This window comes from Equus przewalskii, chromosome 8 (genome assembly GCF_037783145.1).
Source record: "Equus przewalskii isolate Varuska chromosome 8, EquPr2, whole genome shotgun sequence".
In the NCBI taxonomy this organism is placed as follows: domain Eukaryota; kingdom Metazoa; phylum Chordata; class Mammalia; order Perissodactyla; family Equidae; genus Equus; species Equus przewalskii.
In genome coordinates this window covers 68,605,298-68,620,098 of record NC_091838.1, presented here as the reverse complement: position 1 = coordinate 68,620,098, position 14,801 = coordinate 68,605,298, and the positions used below count along the sequence as shown (strand labels likewise).

Genomic DNA, 14,801 nt, shown 5'->3' with positions numbered 1-14,801 from the left:
TTGGGGACTTACATTTGCTGTAGGCCTCCTACCTGTAAGGCTGTTGTCAGCTCTCTCAGGATTGCAGCTTAGTGGGGCTGGCCCCAGGCATCGGAGCACCCAATTGTTTCAGGCTTTGGACAGTGGGACCAATACCCTATGTGGCTGTTTGAGAAGCACAAGTCTTCTGCAGCTGGCAAGACCCACCACTCACAGGGCCACACACCCCATCAACACAGTCCTGCCCCTTGTGCACACCCCAAGCCCCTGAAGAAGACCCAGTCACCCCACTGCAGAAGCCCCACACACTCCACTGATGCAGGCCCACTCTTCGTGCAAGCCCTGCCCTGCAGAAGCAGACTCACACTCCCAGGTGCAGAGGCTCCAGGCACCCTGCCTATGCAGGCCCACAAGTTGCCTGAGGGCTTGTTGTTGGGCAAGGCCTCTCCCTAGACCCTGCCCTGGCTGAGCTGGATTAAGTTGGTGCTCTAGTTGGGGGGGCAGAGTCCTGCACTAACAGGCCAGGGGAAGAACTAACTCCAATGGCATCTGCCATCATCTGTGTCAGCACACCTATACTAGGTCACAATAATGGCTACTGTCAATGTCTCTGTCCCTGGGGAGGTCTCACCTCTCACTGAAATGCACCCAGAGCTTATCAAGTGAGTCTCTTTTCATTAAAGGACTGTGCACCTTTCTTTCTGGTGATTTTAGATTGCTTTCTGAAATGGGTGAATTTGTGCTGGGCCTTTTAAGAACACGCTTTTTTCCCTCGTATGTCTGATAGCTTCTCTGGGGGTATTCCCCATTGGTGTTAATAGCCAGCAAAGCCAGATATTGTGACGCTTGTCTTGGTTGTGCTGAGTCCAAAAGCTGCTTATTGGGGTAACGCTCCCCTGCTCAGATTCTCTACTCCTCCAGGGAGGGATTCATATCTTAATATTGCTCCTGGCTGGCCATGAAGTGCCGCAGCTTGAAGGCAGCTTTTTTCTCTCGAGAAGGGAATTTTTGCCCCTTCTACCTCAGTCAGCAGTGTCCTTTGTTGTGGGATTTTTCTTTTTTTATCCAGTTTTCAGTTCTCTGTCAGGGGTAATTGTTCCAAGAGTAGTTGTAAATTTCTTGTGTCCAGGGGAGGAGGTGAGTTCAAGGTCTGCCTACGCTGCCATCTTGACACCATCCTCTCTTTACTTCTTTAATCATAGTTTCCTATAGTTCTTTGAACATATTTATAATGGCTACTTTGAAATCTTTGTCTGTTAAATCCAACATCTAGTCCCTCTGTTGTTTGCTTATTTGTTTAGTGACTGATTGTACTATTTTAGTGAAGTCTATTTCCCCCACAGCATGAAGACTTCTCAAAGGATCCAGCCTTAGGCATGTGCATTGTCATCCTGGGATGACTGGGTTTTTTTTAAGATTCTCTTTAACTATCTCTTTCTCTGATCACACCCAGCTTTTTGGCTCCACTAATTGCAAGTTGAGTCCTCTATTTTTTTTTGGAATGTTAGAAATTTCTTTATTATTGTTGCTTATTAAGCACCAACTTAATAGTGGAGAAAATTTCAAATCACCCATCAACAGCCCATTCTTCCCTCCCCCACCCAAATTCTTGATAAAGAGCTCTTCAAGTAAAGACATGCTCTCTTCCGTCTTCTGTATAAAACTTTATGAAATAAAGGCAAAGAACTGTGTACCTCTTGCTGTAAAATGCTGCCCACAGCTGTGGACGGTGTCTGCCCAGGCTCCCTTTACTGTCCAGGTCCTGAAAGACTCTTGTTCATGAACTGTCTCTTCACAAAGCAAGTCCACCACTTGCTGGGTTTATCATTCTGAGGATCAAACACTTTCTCACAAAGTCTCAGTCCAGTCTCCTGCCTCAGTTGCTGTAAGTAGGCCCTCATGACTTCATCTTCCTGTTTGTTTGCAGGTTTGGCATAAATTGCATTAAGTGGAAAACAGGCTCTTTAGGAATGGGAAAATTAGTGATTCCCAGTGTATACATTTCCTTCTCGCCTTGGCTTTTGGAATTGCACTTTTTGAGTTTCTTTGGACACTCAGAAATGTAGAGAGTTATATATATCACGGTTCTATCAGCTTCATTCTTAATTTCATAGTTTTTGAAGAAGACATTGGCCTTGAAGTAATAGATGGCTTCATCCACAATATCTGTATCTTTTGTCTCTCTAGGGGCAGGTCCTTTGAATTGACTTCTGATGGGCAACAGTGCCATGTTTCCAATGAGTTTGGTGTCAGGGTCCATGAGAGAAGAGTGGTAAGCCGGCATCTTGACGGCGCCCCGGTTCCAACCCAGATGAGGAAGATGGGGTTAGAGCGCGGTGCTTGCGGTCTGAGTGCTCTATTTTTTTGACAATGCCCTGGGATATAAATTGCTCCACAATTATCTGATCAATCCAGTTAAGCTTGGGATTGCAAGGATGGGTTTTTGTGTGTGTGTAAGGAAGATTCTCCCTGAGCTAACATCCATTGCCAATCCTCTTCTTTTTTCTCTTGAGGAAGATGAGCCTTGAGCTAACATCTATGACAACCTTCTTCTACTTTGTACGTGAGATGCCTCCACAGCACGGTTGATGAGTGGACTAGATCCACACCCAGGATCTGAACCTGCAAACCTGGGCCGCCAAAGCAAAGTGTGTGGAACTTGAACCACTTGGCCACAGAGCTGGCCCTTGCAGGGGTGGTTTTTGAGGTCAGTGTTTGAGGCTTGTTGTGATCTCAGATAGGGTCTTCTTAGCTATCTCTTTCCCAGGTTCTCTCTGGTAGACTAGTTGCCCTATGGTTTAGCCTCTGTCACTCATGAAGCTGCCAGCCTCCTCTTAATTGCTTTCCCTCAAAACCTCCATTGTTTTCGAGAACGTCCTTAGGCTTGAACTTCCTTACATCTGTTTCACATACAGTTAGTTCCTTATAGGAGAGCTTCAGAGCTCTCTGTTTATTAGCCTCCCTTCCCCTCTGAGGAAACCACTGAGCCATGGCTGCAGATTTGGGAGTGAGGACAGTAGTGCACTTCTCTCTAAGTGACGCCTCTGCTTTTGAGTAGGGCCTGGGTGGAGGTGGCAGCCTCTGTTTTTATTGGCTTGCATCTCCTCGTGTAGACTCTCTCCTCTGTGAACAAACTGGGGTGAGGATGATTGTGACCCCAGTATTCTCAGCATGCTGCCCCTGAGATAAAGCTTCTATCTTATGATTGGGGCTAGGTGGCAGCAGGGAGACCCAGACCTCTAAGGTGCACTCACCTGGAATTTAACCTCTGTAATAGGCAAGTGGGAGGGATGATAAATGGTGGCAGCCTTCCTCTTCAGAAAATATGACAAAACCTTTGACTGGGAGTAGCATCAACATTCTATTGACTCTCCACAGTGTCCCCTTCTTACCCTCCACCCCTGCCCTGACCCCACCTTCTACTTGGACCATTACAACCGCCACCTACATCTCTTCCTGCTGATTCTTTGCCAACAATTCAGCTAATTCACTTCCTCAAAAAACTCCATCAAGGGCTTCCAGAAGGTGTGCACACTCAGTCTTCATTTATCACTCTTCAATTCCTTTGTTAATGTTTCACCTCTATTGTTATATATTCCAATCCCTCTGTGTCTAGCAGCCTGGAGGATGCAATTGCTATTGAGGGCATACTATGTGTTAGGCCCGATGCTAACTGCCTCCCATGCTGATTTACTCCTCGCAACAACCCTATAAATTTGGTACTTCTCTCATTTAAGGATGATAAAATGGAAACAGAAAAGTAAAGTAACTAGACCACTGTCTTACAGCTACAAAGTGAGAGACTGGATTCAAAAGAAATAGACTACATGGTCTTTGACCTTAAGCTTGGCATGTGATTGGGACAAGACCAACACATATGAAACAATTAGCAAATGAAGTATGATGTTGGGTTAAACTGCTTTGCTTTCTTGATTTCATTATGGCTTATTTTCTCCCCCTCCAAATTATAACTGCATCCAGAGCAAAGATTGCATTTTACATCAATCGTATCTTTTAGACAGAGCTCTGCTGGGCATAAAGTGAGCACCCAGTAAATTGGTGTGAGTGGACAGTTAGTGCAGAGACTGAACACTTAATGGAATAAGGGAAAAGTCTGGCATATTAAGACCAGTTAGGTTTCACTAAATGCCAGCCAGAGAGAGAATCTTAGAGGGTAAGTGACCCACTCAAGATCACACAGCTCATTAGAGATGGACTAAGCATAAACCAGTGCCACAAACCGCCTGCCCAGCATACCTTTCCCAGAGCCCACTGCCTGCTTAAATCAGTATGGCACTCTTTGTGTCCATGTCATAGTTTTCTAGCTCCTGGGACTAAAAGGCCCCATCTCCTTCACCCCAACACATACTGCTTTTCTCCTTCTAGCTGACTCTTACTTACAGAAACTTAACTCAAGAGTGATTTCTTGGAAGCCTTGCCAAAACCTCTAGTCTGATTGAGATGCCCCTTTTATCTATCCCTTGGTACTTTGGCTATTCCTCTACCATAGCATCTTGGTGGGGATCACACTCACTAATTTACTTGCTTGTCCTCCCATTAGTTTAGTGCCACCTTTGACTTTGTGAAACCATTGCCTAACACGGCATCAGGCACATGGCTTCCTAATGGATGCTGAGTGAATGAATGCATGCAATCCAAGTGACCCACTGTGTGATGTGAAGGTCAGAGTCAACAATGGCTTCCTGTAACATGAAGCGATCAACCAGGAAGTGAAAGATGAGTCCAGTTAACCAGGTAGTGACAAGTGAAATAACCCAATGTGTTCCCACGTTTCACAAATATTTGAGGGCCTCCACGTGCACTGTTTGTTTCTGGGGAGACAACAGTGAATGTGACACACATGGTTTTTGCCCTCATGTGGAGCTTATAGTCTAGTGGTGGAGGTAGACAATCAAGAGACAAATACACGAATAAGCAAGATAATTTCTGACAGTGGTTAAGTGCTCTGAAGAAAATAAAAGATACGATAGAAAGGGCTGGGGTGAAGGATTCCCTTTAGATAAAGTGACCAAGGAAGGCCTCTCCAAGGAGGTGACATTTCAGCTGAGACCAACAAATGAGAAGGCGCCACCTTATAGATGAAATTGTTCTAAGGAGAAGGACTAGCCAGTGCAAAGCTCCTGAGGTGGGGAGACTTGGAGATGTTCAAAGCACAGCAAGAGGACCAGACTGGGCTGGAGCACAGAATGAAGAGGAGAGTAGGGGAGAGGAGGCTGGAGAGGCAAAGACCAGACCATGGAGTGCCTGGAGGCCCAGGTAAGGAGCCCGGAGGTTACTCTAAGCCTCTGGGAAGCCAAGAAAGGGTTTTTGGCGGGGGGGGGGGGGGGGGGGGCGGGGGGGGTGGATCTGGTCTGATTTGTATGTTAAAAAGGTCATCCAGAGAGGGAGTCAGGTGAGGAGAATGAACCGTGGGTGAGCCTCACCTTCAGAGCTGAGTCCTAGTACCCAATGTGGCTTCCAATCACCATTTGAGAGGGAGCCAGCAGCTAAAGACAAGGGGCCACGTCTGTACGAAATCTGTAGGCTTTTTAACTTCCCTATTGCTTGTTGTTTTTGTAGCCCCATGTTCTGTAAAATCCTTAAGTCTCATGGATTTATCTTTGGAGAATGGGGCTCTAAGATGGAGCTGATGATAAGAAACCCCAAGGTGTAGAGTAGAAGGAGGCAGCTGGCTAAGGAAAGGAAGTCCACTGGGCCTGCAGAAGAAAATGGAAGGAGACACCAGAACCAGCAGGTTTGGGCTTGGTAAGCAGAAAGGGAGAGAGAAAGGGGGCTTTTACATCTAATTATATCCATTTAGTTATACCGGCAGCTCCTTTACCCCTTTATATCACACAGCATTTTATAGCTCAGCTCTTTCCACAGTATCTAATTACATTGCCTAATTAACACCTCTGCATCACTTACCAACACTTAACTCAGTCTTCCTTGATTTCAGCAGCAGGACCCTGCATGGACAGTAGATTTTATTGGCAACAGAGCACCAACTTGAGGTACTTGAGATGCGATGATGAAAAGCAGGATTGAGAAAGATTTTATCCTAAGAGATGGTAGAAATTTCTACATGCAATGCAACCAGCTAGGAAGCTGGTCCAGCAATCCAGGCCCCAACCACCCATGACTTAGGGCAGCTGTAAAAAGGAAACCAACTTGAATGCAAGGGAAAGTGCAGGTCTGAGACTCAACTTTCCTTCTAGTCTTTCCACCTGGATGGCAAATATTGCTCTGCACAATTTGAAGGGACGTCTTTTTTCATCTCCGAGTTCATGAATGTTGTGCTCAGCATGTGATAGTTACTCAGTGAGGGTTATGAGATAATTCTTCAGGAAATAAATAGGCCATGCAGCTAACTGGGTGAGCAAAAATAGGTCATGACATGAGCAGAGAAGGGCTGCCAGCCAAGACCAGTGCCAGAAGGCGGCCATCTGCTGGGACACAGGGCAGTGCCCATCCTCATTGTACAGATTCGTTTCTACTTCCTGCCATGAGCCTGTACTAGGGAAATTGTGCTGAAAACAGCTACTGCTTCTGATCTCCTTGGGAAAGTGATCTCTCTCTGTTGTTTAGCCACCTTAAAAGGTAGAATTCCATTTTAGCATTTAAATCCTGGCTTACTAGCTCTGGGGCATTGTAAATCACTTAGATGGGTTTTTTTTTTTTTTTTGAGTCCCAGTTTTCTTACCTGCAAAATAGGAGGTCACAATACTTACCCAGGGTTTTTGAGAGTTCAGTTAGAGGCTTAGAGAATTGGGCACCTAGGTACTCAACTGTTACTTTCCATATAGCAAAACGATGATATCATGTGATACCCAGCTTTATGTCTTTGCAACCACCTGGCAAACTTGCCTCTTGGACAAGCTGCCTATTTAACATCTGTGTGCCTCAGTTTCCTCATCAGCAATATGAAGAAGATCATAATAGGTCTTATGGCGTTGTTAGGAGGATTAAAGGAGTTAATGCATGCAACGCGTTGAGAACAGGGGCTGGTACACAGTAAGTGTATTAGGTTTTCTTCTTCTTCCTTTCCCCAGAGTGCTGGACACACCAGCATGCATGTTGGTACTTCTTGTTTCTAGGAACTAAATCGCTTGAAAATGTTCAAGTAGAAATAAGTCATGTCATTCCCTTTCTTAGAACTGCGTTTTGCATTTGTGTTTGTTTCCTCAGAAAAACACTGCCGTGAGTCAATATTTCCACTGAAGTCATTGGAAATATAAGTTGAACAAGCTTTATTAGAACAGACTTGTGTTAGGCCACCAACCATACCTTTTGCGCTCTCTCACGCTTCACCATCCCATTCCTCCTTGCCACTTCCCAATCTGTGGCCTCACTCCTCACAGCTTCTAAGGGGGCACAATGTTCATTGGTAGGGCATTGAGCCCCTTACCTAGCTGAGAGCCTGAGGAGAATGTCCACAGTGGATGTGGCCTGTGAGAGGAAGTCAGGACAGAGCTAGAGAGAGAGTCTCCAGGAGGGGGCAGCCTATGAGGGACCTTGCAGGAAGAGCTTCCTCATACATTGGCAACTTGGGGGAACCACCTCAGGAAAGGGGCAAAGTCTGAGGATCTTAATGCAAACTTTAGGTCACAATGTCAAGCCATGGAGAACACCTCAGTACTGCACTGTTTGTGGTCATCGTTTTGTATGTATTTTGTCCACAGCATTCTTCAGAGGCAGGGAATGGTTGAGCCAACAGGTGGTGGCTGTAACTTGGAACAAAGATCAAGAGGAGAAAAAGGTGCTGGAAGTTAGTCATTTGGGGCAAGAAGGAAAAGAACAGGAAAATAAAGGAAAGAAGGAAAAGAAGGAAAAGCTCCTGATGACTGTGAGGACTTTCATGATATAGCAGGTGACAGCTGACATGCCCTGACAGCTTCAGGTCAGGTTTTTCATGGCAGATTCTGGAGAAATGCCTCAGTCTATTGTCAGAGCTGGAGGAGGCAGAAGAAGAGAAGTCTCGTTAATAGATCAGTTTGCATATTTTAGTGCCCAGGCCATGGGCCAGCCCGTTTCCTGAGCTCAGGGTCACAGCAAACAGGCTGCTTTGCAGAAAGACTGAAAATGTGACCAGGGGCTTGGAGAGGAGAAAAGGGGTTCAAGAAAGGAATCTCTCTGCACAAGCCTCCATCTGGTGACAGTGTTGTAGAGGGTGTGCAGACTGCTCATTTCAGCTAGGGACAATCCTGAAGGGCTGTTCTAGTTCCAGAGTTGCTCATGGCCTCAGTGCCATGTGAGTAGTGTAATCAAGACTTCATCAAGATCTTTCTGAGTCTAGAGATTGTACTTTTAACTACTATGCTATCGTGCTAGCATAGAACTGTGCAGAAAACAGCAGGGAGTGAAAGAAGGGAGAGTCATCACGGTGTCTTCTTGGTAAATACTTGGGCCAAGAGCTGTTGCCCAAACCTGCCTTTCTCCCACTCACAGGGGCGTAGTAGGTGGGAGAGTCAGTCATATTTAAGAGATTGGGGACAGGGCAGATAGCTATTGTGTCACGTTTCCTATTGGGTTTTACTGGTTAGGCAACAGAAATTGGTGACTTGGGCCGGTCCCGTGGCCGAATGGTTAAGTCTGCATGCTCCGCTTTGGTGGCCCAGGGTTCGGATCCTGGACGCGGACATGGCACCGCTCATTAGGCCATGTTGAGGCAGCATCCTACATGCCACAACTAGAAGGACCCACAACTAAAATATACAACTATGTACTGGGGAGATTTGGGGAGAAAAAAGCAGGGAAAAAAAAAGAAATTGCTGACTCATGGAGACACAAATAGCAAGATTCAGAGACGACGTTTTAGGAAGGGCAGATTAGGATGGTAGAAGATGGAATATTAAGATGTGAGGAATCATCCATATCCTCCAGGATTATTTGCATTGCAGTAGAATTGATGAACGGAGCACAGAGTGATGTCCACTAGTGCACAATTCTAATCTGAGGAATCTGTGCTCCATTTTGAATTTATAGTATCACTCTAAGATCCTACAGATCACCCATGCCTCCTTCCATCCATCCAGCCAGTCATCAAAGATTCATTTGTTACCTATTGTATGCCAGCCACTCTGTTAGGCTCTGGGATCAAAAGATGGTTAAAGAATAGTACCTGCTCGCAAGGAGCCTCATGTCTTATGGAGTTGACAGATATTTCCAATACAACGGCAGAGTTGCTTGACTCTATCGGCTTAGAGTAAATTATGCTGCCATAACAAATGATCTTAAGATTCTCAGTGGCTTACAACAATGAAGGTTTATTTCTCCCTCACCTTATTCGATCTTTATAGGTTGGCTAAAGCTCTGCTCCACATCTTCTTCATTATGGGACCAAGCAAGCGGGAACAGCCTCTACCTAGAATGTGCTAATCTTACGACAGAGAGAAAAGAGAGAGAGCGGAAATATGCAATAGCTCTGAAGCTTTGAAAGCTTCTGCTGGTCCATGGCACATGTCACTCTTGCTCACATTTCATTGGCCAAAGCAAGTCACATGTCCAGGGATGACATCAGCGAGGCAACCCTGGGCAGTTAACAGTTAACAGTTGGCAGCTAACATTTGGGAGGGAACCCTACGCTCAATCCCAGTGCAATTACAGAGTTAAGCACTAGACACAGCCAGCGGGCAGAAAGGCATCAACGTTTTGGAGTTCCTCTTAGTTCTCTTCATTGATTGATACATTTTAATCAAACCCACGGTTTTTTTCTGTCCAGCTTTTACAGACAGCCTCTGCCAGAGCTAATATAGTAGAGAGAAGGTGTTGGAACTAGCGTTACTTTGTGTTTTCTGAAGTACTGGATATCTGCATTAAAATCTGGGGAGCAGCTTTCATGACAACTCTATGGGATGCATAGATGTTGCAATGAATTGGGGCTATTTTTATGAAACAGCCATTTGGCTTGAAGTCAGACAGACCAGGGTGACTGCCCACAACCTACTAGCTGAGTGATTTTGAGGAGTCATTTGGCCTCTCTGATTTTTAGTTCCCTCATCTGTGAAATGAGGGTGATTGTAAGAAAGGGAAATTGCTCTGTAAACAGCGAAGCACTATTCAAATGTTCGGCCCTTGTAAAAATTTGATGGAAAATGTCAGCAGAAGTGGGCAGTTCTGTTTTTTCCATTGCTGTGGGAAGCTGGTGTGCAGAATAAGAAGTTTACTGACAGCATCTGGGATGTGCTGAAGCTGGTAATTATCTGCAAGATGGGCTGAGTTTTGATTGTAAGGGTGCCTGGCAAACCTATCAATGGGACATGTGCCTTGATGAAATGCTGACAGTCTATTTACACAGAGACAGCTGTGATATTATAAAAGAATGAAAGGCACGCTGGAGGTCTAAGTTGTTCTGGAGGATATGACTTCCATTTATCTGTATGGTTGATCATTCTGGGATGGTAAAAATCTGGCATACACATGGACAAAAGAGTTCCTGAATTTTAAGAATAACGCAGTATCTTAGAGATGGATGAAACCTTAGCAATGATTGAGGCCAATCCTTTCTCTGTACAGTAAGGAAACTGAGACCCATATCAGTTAATACACTAGCTTTTCTATGACTTCTTCTTGGCTAGGCATAGCATTAATGTCAGAATGGCTATTAATCCAGAAAGAAAAATTCACCTGTCTTTTATTGAATGAGTGTGCTAACTCAGTCTCTAAAATAACATTTCTTTTACTATTCAGCATTCACGTTTCTAAATATTTATTCGCTATTTACACATAATCAACTAAAGCGTAACAACTTAAAATATTTCCCCGGACATTTAAACATTGATTACAAATTTGTAATCAAGCTCTTATGTAAATAAATCATTAAAACTATGAATCTAATAAATTAGATTCTTTTATGTGCTCTAAACACCTTAAACAGCAGAGAACGCATGCACGGAGTGTCACTTTGATTACATAAATGATTATACTATGGGGAAATGGTTTTCTGAGACACTGGAAAGAGGGAAAATACTGCTCATGGATGCCAGAGAGCCCACTCCATTTTACCCTGCTTCTGTATGAGGAGGGGGCTTGTGTGACTCAGAAACGAGGCGGTGGTCTGTGAGCATATTTTCAACTAAGTGCGTGGATTGTTGGCATAAACTCTTCCTAAAATGATGGTCCAATCCCGCAGCAGAACAATCTCACAGTAGGGGCTGTGGTGCACCGGAAATGAGCTCTGTCAGTCCCTTATACCAAAGACAGTGCTTCCAGAGGGGCACACTTCTTTTGGGAGTTCTGGGGACCAAGGCTGCACCATAGATGTGTTTAGCTACTCCAGCTCTTTATGGCCCCAGACTGCTGATAACATTCTGTATCGTTGGCTAATTCAGTCAGGAACTTGACAGAGAGAGGGAAGGCAAGAGTAAGAACGAGAAAGCTCTCTTATTAACCTGTAGCCCACTTGAAAATCTGCATACACTTGCACTACTAAACCAGTAATGAAAGTGCTAATACTGTGAATTTAAATTTGTTATTTATTCTGATCTTTACTCTTAATTTTATAGCTTACCAAGGTTACTGCTTTTATACCTTTCCAGTGTTACAGTAATTTTTATAGGATGTGATTCCTATACTTCCCCAGACAGAGTTGCTGAATTTATAAAAGCCTCAAACAGGAAAAGAATCAACTTCTGGCCAGCTGAGTTTATAGGTTCAGGAGTTTTGACACAGAATGGGCCATTCCTAGGATCACCCTTGACTGCGTGGCCCAAAATGGTTCCCAAGCACAACTGAATTCCTCAGTGGGGTGAGGAAAGGGGAAGGGGAGGGGAGATATGCCCCTTCCTGTTAAGGGCATGACCCAGAAATTGTTTGTATAACTTCTGCTCATTTTTGTTCAGCCACTTGGCCACACCTAGCAGCAAGGGAGGCTGGAAATATCCTGGCCAGGTGCCAGACAAAAATCAAGCATCTTCTCAGCCTAAAAAGAAGGGAAGAACTAGCACTGGGTGATGTCTAACAGTGTCTGCCACCATCCATTGCTTTCAGCCCCCGGGTGTTTGTGGGCATTCTTCTTCTCACACAGACACATTTATCCCTTTTCTCTTCTAACACACAGGCCCATTTACCCCTTTTCCAAGGAAGACAAGACCCAAATCTCAAATGCTTTGATTCAGCTCAAAGACCAAGAGCTCCTGAGTGACAAGCAATCAGAGCTGGGTGCAGTTTCTGATGGTACCACAACTAATGAAATAAGTGATGTCCCCCAGCTCTTCCACACCCCATATACAATGGCACGTAGGAATGGGAAAACTGAAATAAAAAGTCCCATTCAGAAGAAAGATGAAAAGAAAACACGCGTAAGTCACTGGGCCATAGCAGAGATCCAATCCCTATGGGCAGGAACCTCCCTTGGCTGACATGCTCTGTGGTTGTTGACCTTCCCCTTTGGGAGAGTCTGCTTTGTGCATCTGAAATAGCATTTCAAAATTACAGCCCTCGGGGGGCTGCGGCACTTTCACAGTCCCTTCCTGCAGGTGTGGGGTTGGAGTCTAGACCTGCTTCTGGGCCAAGGGCTTTGTCAGGTCAGACATGTAGTTTCCTAGGCAATAAAATTCCCCAAGAAATCCCAAGTAAGCTTTAAGTCTATTTGCTTCCAATCCATTTTGTGTGCAAATAACGACAGCCAAAATCTGGTTTGGCATCGGTTTAGCCTAAAAACTTTATTTCCTGACCACCATGCTCAGCCTGGCCCCCATGACTCAAAGGGACTGCAGTTGTCCTGAGTCCATCTGAATAAACAGGCTTGAGTGGGAAGGCAACAGCCTTATTTCCATCTTTGCTGCTGCCGTGCGGCAGGGAACTCTGGATAGCGGTGTTGGAGAAAGGCTCGGGGACAAAGCCTTAGTTTTTGCTAAAGCTCCTTAGACTCCCCTCTAGGGTCTCAGATTATATCATCAGATCTCTCTCTTCCTCTCTCTCTCTCCATCTCTCGGTTCCGCTGTCTTCTGGGTCTATTCTCACTCAGGCAAGCTCCACCAACATTCCTAAGCTTACAGAGTCTTGGTTTTAGAGGAGGACACACATGAGCCCTTACAGCACCCATACATAAAGTCTTAGGGAAGTTCCTGACTGGCCCAGTTTTCATCACATGACTACCCTGAATTAGTCATTATGCTCAGGAGATGGCGTTCTTTGGTTAGCCCGAGTCATTTGTCCACTGTAGTATGGAGCATCATGATAGGGGACCTGGCCAGGACCACACAAAGGGCAGGAGAGCCAGCTTCCCAAAAGAAATTGAGGGAGGTGCTATCAGACTACATGGGAAGGTATGCTTGACAAGCAAAAATAAAAGATACCAGGACATCCGGCCACCAGCCGGGGCAACGGCCTCCTCAGGACCTGGAAGACTTGGGAAAGATGGGTGGAACTATGTGTGACACTTTTAGTTTTATTTAATAAGATTTCTTAAAACCTGGGCCATATCTCTTTAACCACCTCTTACCAAGAGCTCACGGTTGCTTCAGACAAGCAGAGCAGGCCAGGGTGGCAACCACACGGAGACAAAGAAGTGTCATTTCCTCTTCAAAACTGATGCTAGCCTGACTGAGTGTGGTGTGTTCCTGCCTGTGGGCCTGTCCCTGGCCCTGCCCCCCCGTTGGAGAAGGCTCAGAACAAAGCACCCCGCCCACCTCCTCGTCTTTCTCTGTGCCTCCCTCTCTGAAAGGCTCTTTCATACTGGTGTCATTACCCGATCTGGGGCAGTGGAGAGCCTCTGAGTGTGGAGTTAGGCTCTGAGCTGGAAGAGAGGTGCTGGCCCGGCAGAAAATAAGCTGGGAGAGGGCGGACGCCCACCGTCTTCCACACCAGCCCAGCGAGGCGCTGCTCTGGCCTGCACGCCACTCCTCCTTGTGCACAGTCCATCCACTCTCCAACACGATCCCGCTTCCTCCGCCTGGCTCTTCCCTTCCCCCACACTTTGATCCCTAGAACGTTCAGGGCATGAGCACTGCACCGACAAGGCTTCTGGTCTCCACACGTTCGAGAAGCTGTCAGGATGAAAAAGCACTTGGACAACATTTGTTCCTTTGAGGGAACAAATGCCCCTTCATCCCACCGTCCTTCCTACGCCCCACCTCCCCCAAGTTCCTCGAGTACCCGTCCTGCTTCAGCTTTCTAGTGTTGTGTGTCATCTTCCCACTCTGCCAGGGGGACGACTGAGAGGCAGATGTGGGCCAGAAGGCAGAGCGGAGCAGCACAGCGGCTGAGTGGTTTGAGAGTTGGCTTCCTGGCCCTGCCTCTCCTCCTTGTCAGCAGCCTGCAGGCAGTGCTCACCTTGAGGATTCGATCAGGAAGAAAACCTGGTAGCCCTCTCTCTGGGATTCTCGGTTCAGTCTCCTCCAATGCTGAAGCTGCTGTGGATTCCTCTCTCAGAGCCCCATACGGCCCACTTGACCACACTGCCCTCAGGGGAAATGGAGTTGTGTCTGGAAATCAGGAGAAACTCAAGAGAGTTCTGGAAGACTTTTGCTGAATCCGAAACGATTGGTAAGCTAATGTCAGTTGGAAAGTGGGTTGGGAATTTGCCATTGCTTGAGATTCCTGGAGTCAGAAGCCCTGTTTGTAGCCACCAGTGGGAAGGCCGGGCCCTGAGACATTGTCATCCACTACCCCACTGTGGTTGATTGCGTTTCCAAAGTTGGCTGCATGGTATCTCCCATCCTGCATACTCTTCTGCACTGTGACCTTGCCACTCCTCCATCAGGAGATAAGACCTGTTTTGCCACTGCCCTTGAAGCCAGGAGGCCTTGGGACTGCTTTGACGAATAGAATACAGTGGAAATGATGCTGTGTCACTTCTAGGCATAGCCCTTAACTGGCCT

General features: G+C 46.1%; 1 pseudogene; it reads right to left on the bottom strand.

Moving 5' to 3' along the window:
* Window positions 1–1,468: 1,468 nt before the first annotated feature.
* On the bottom strand, window positions 1,469–2,323 carry LOC103555761 (actin-related protein 2/3 complex subunit 3 pseudogene; annotated as a pseudogene).
* Window positions 2,324–14,801: the final 12,478 nt, after the last annotated feature.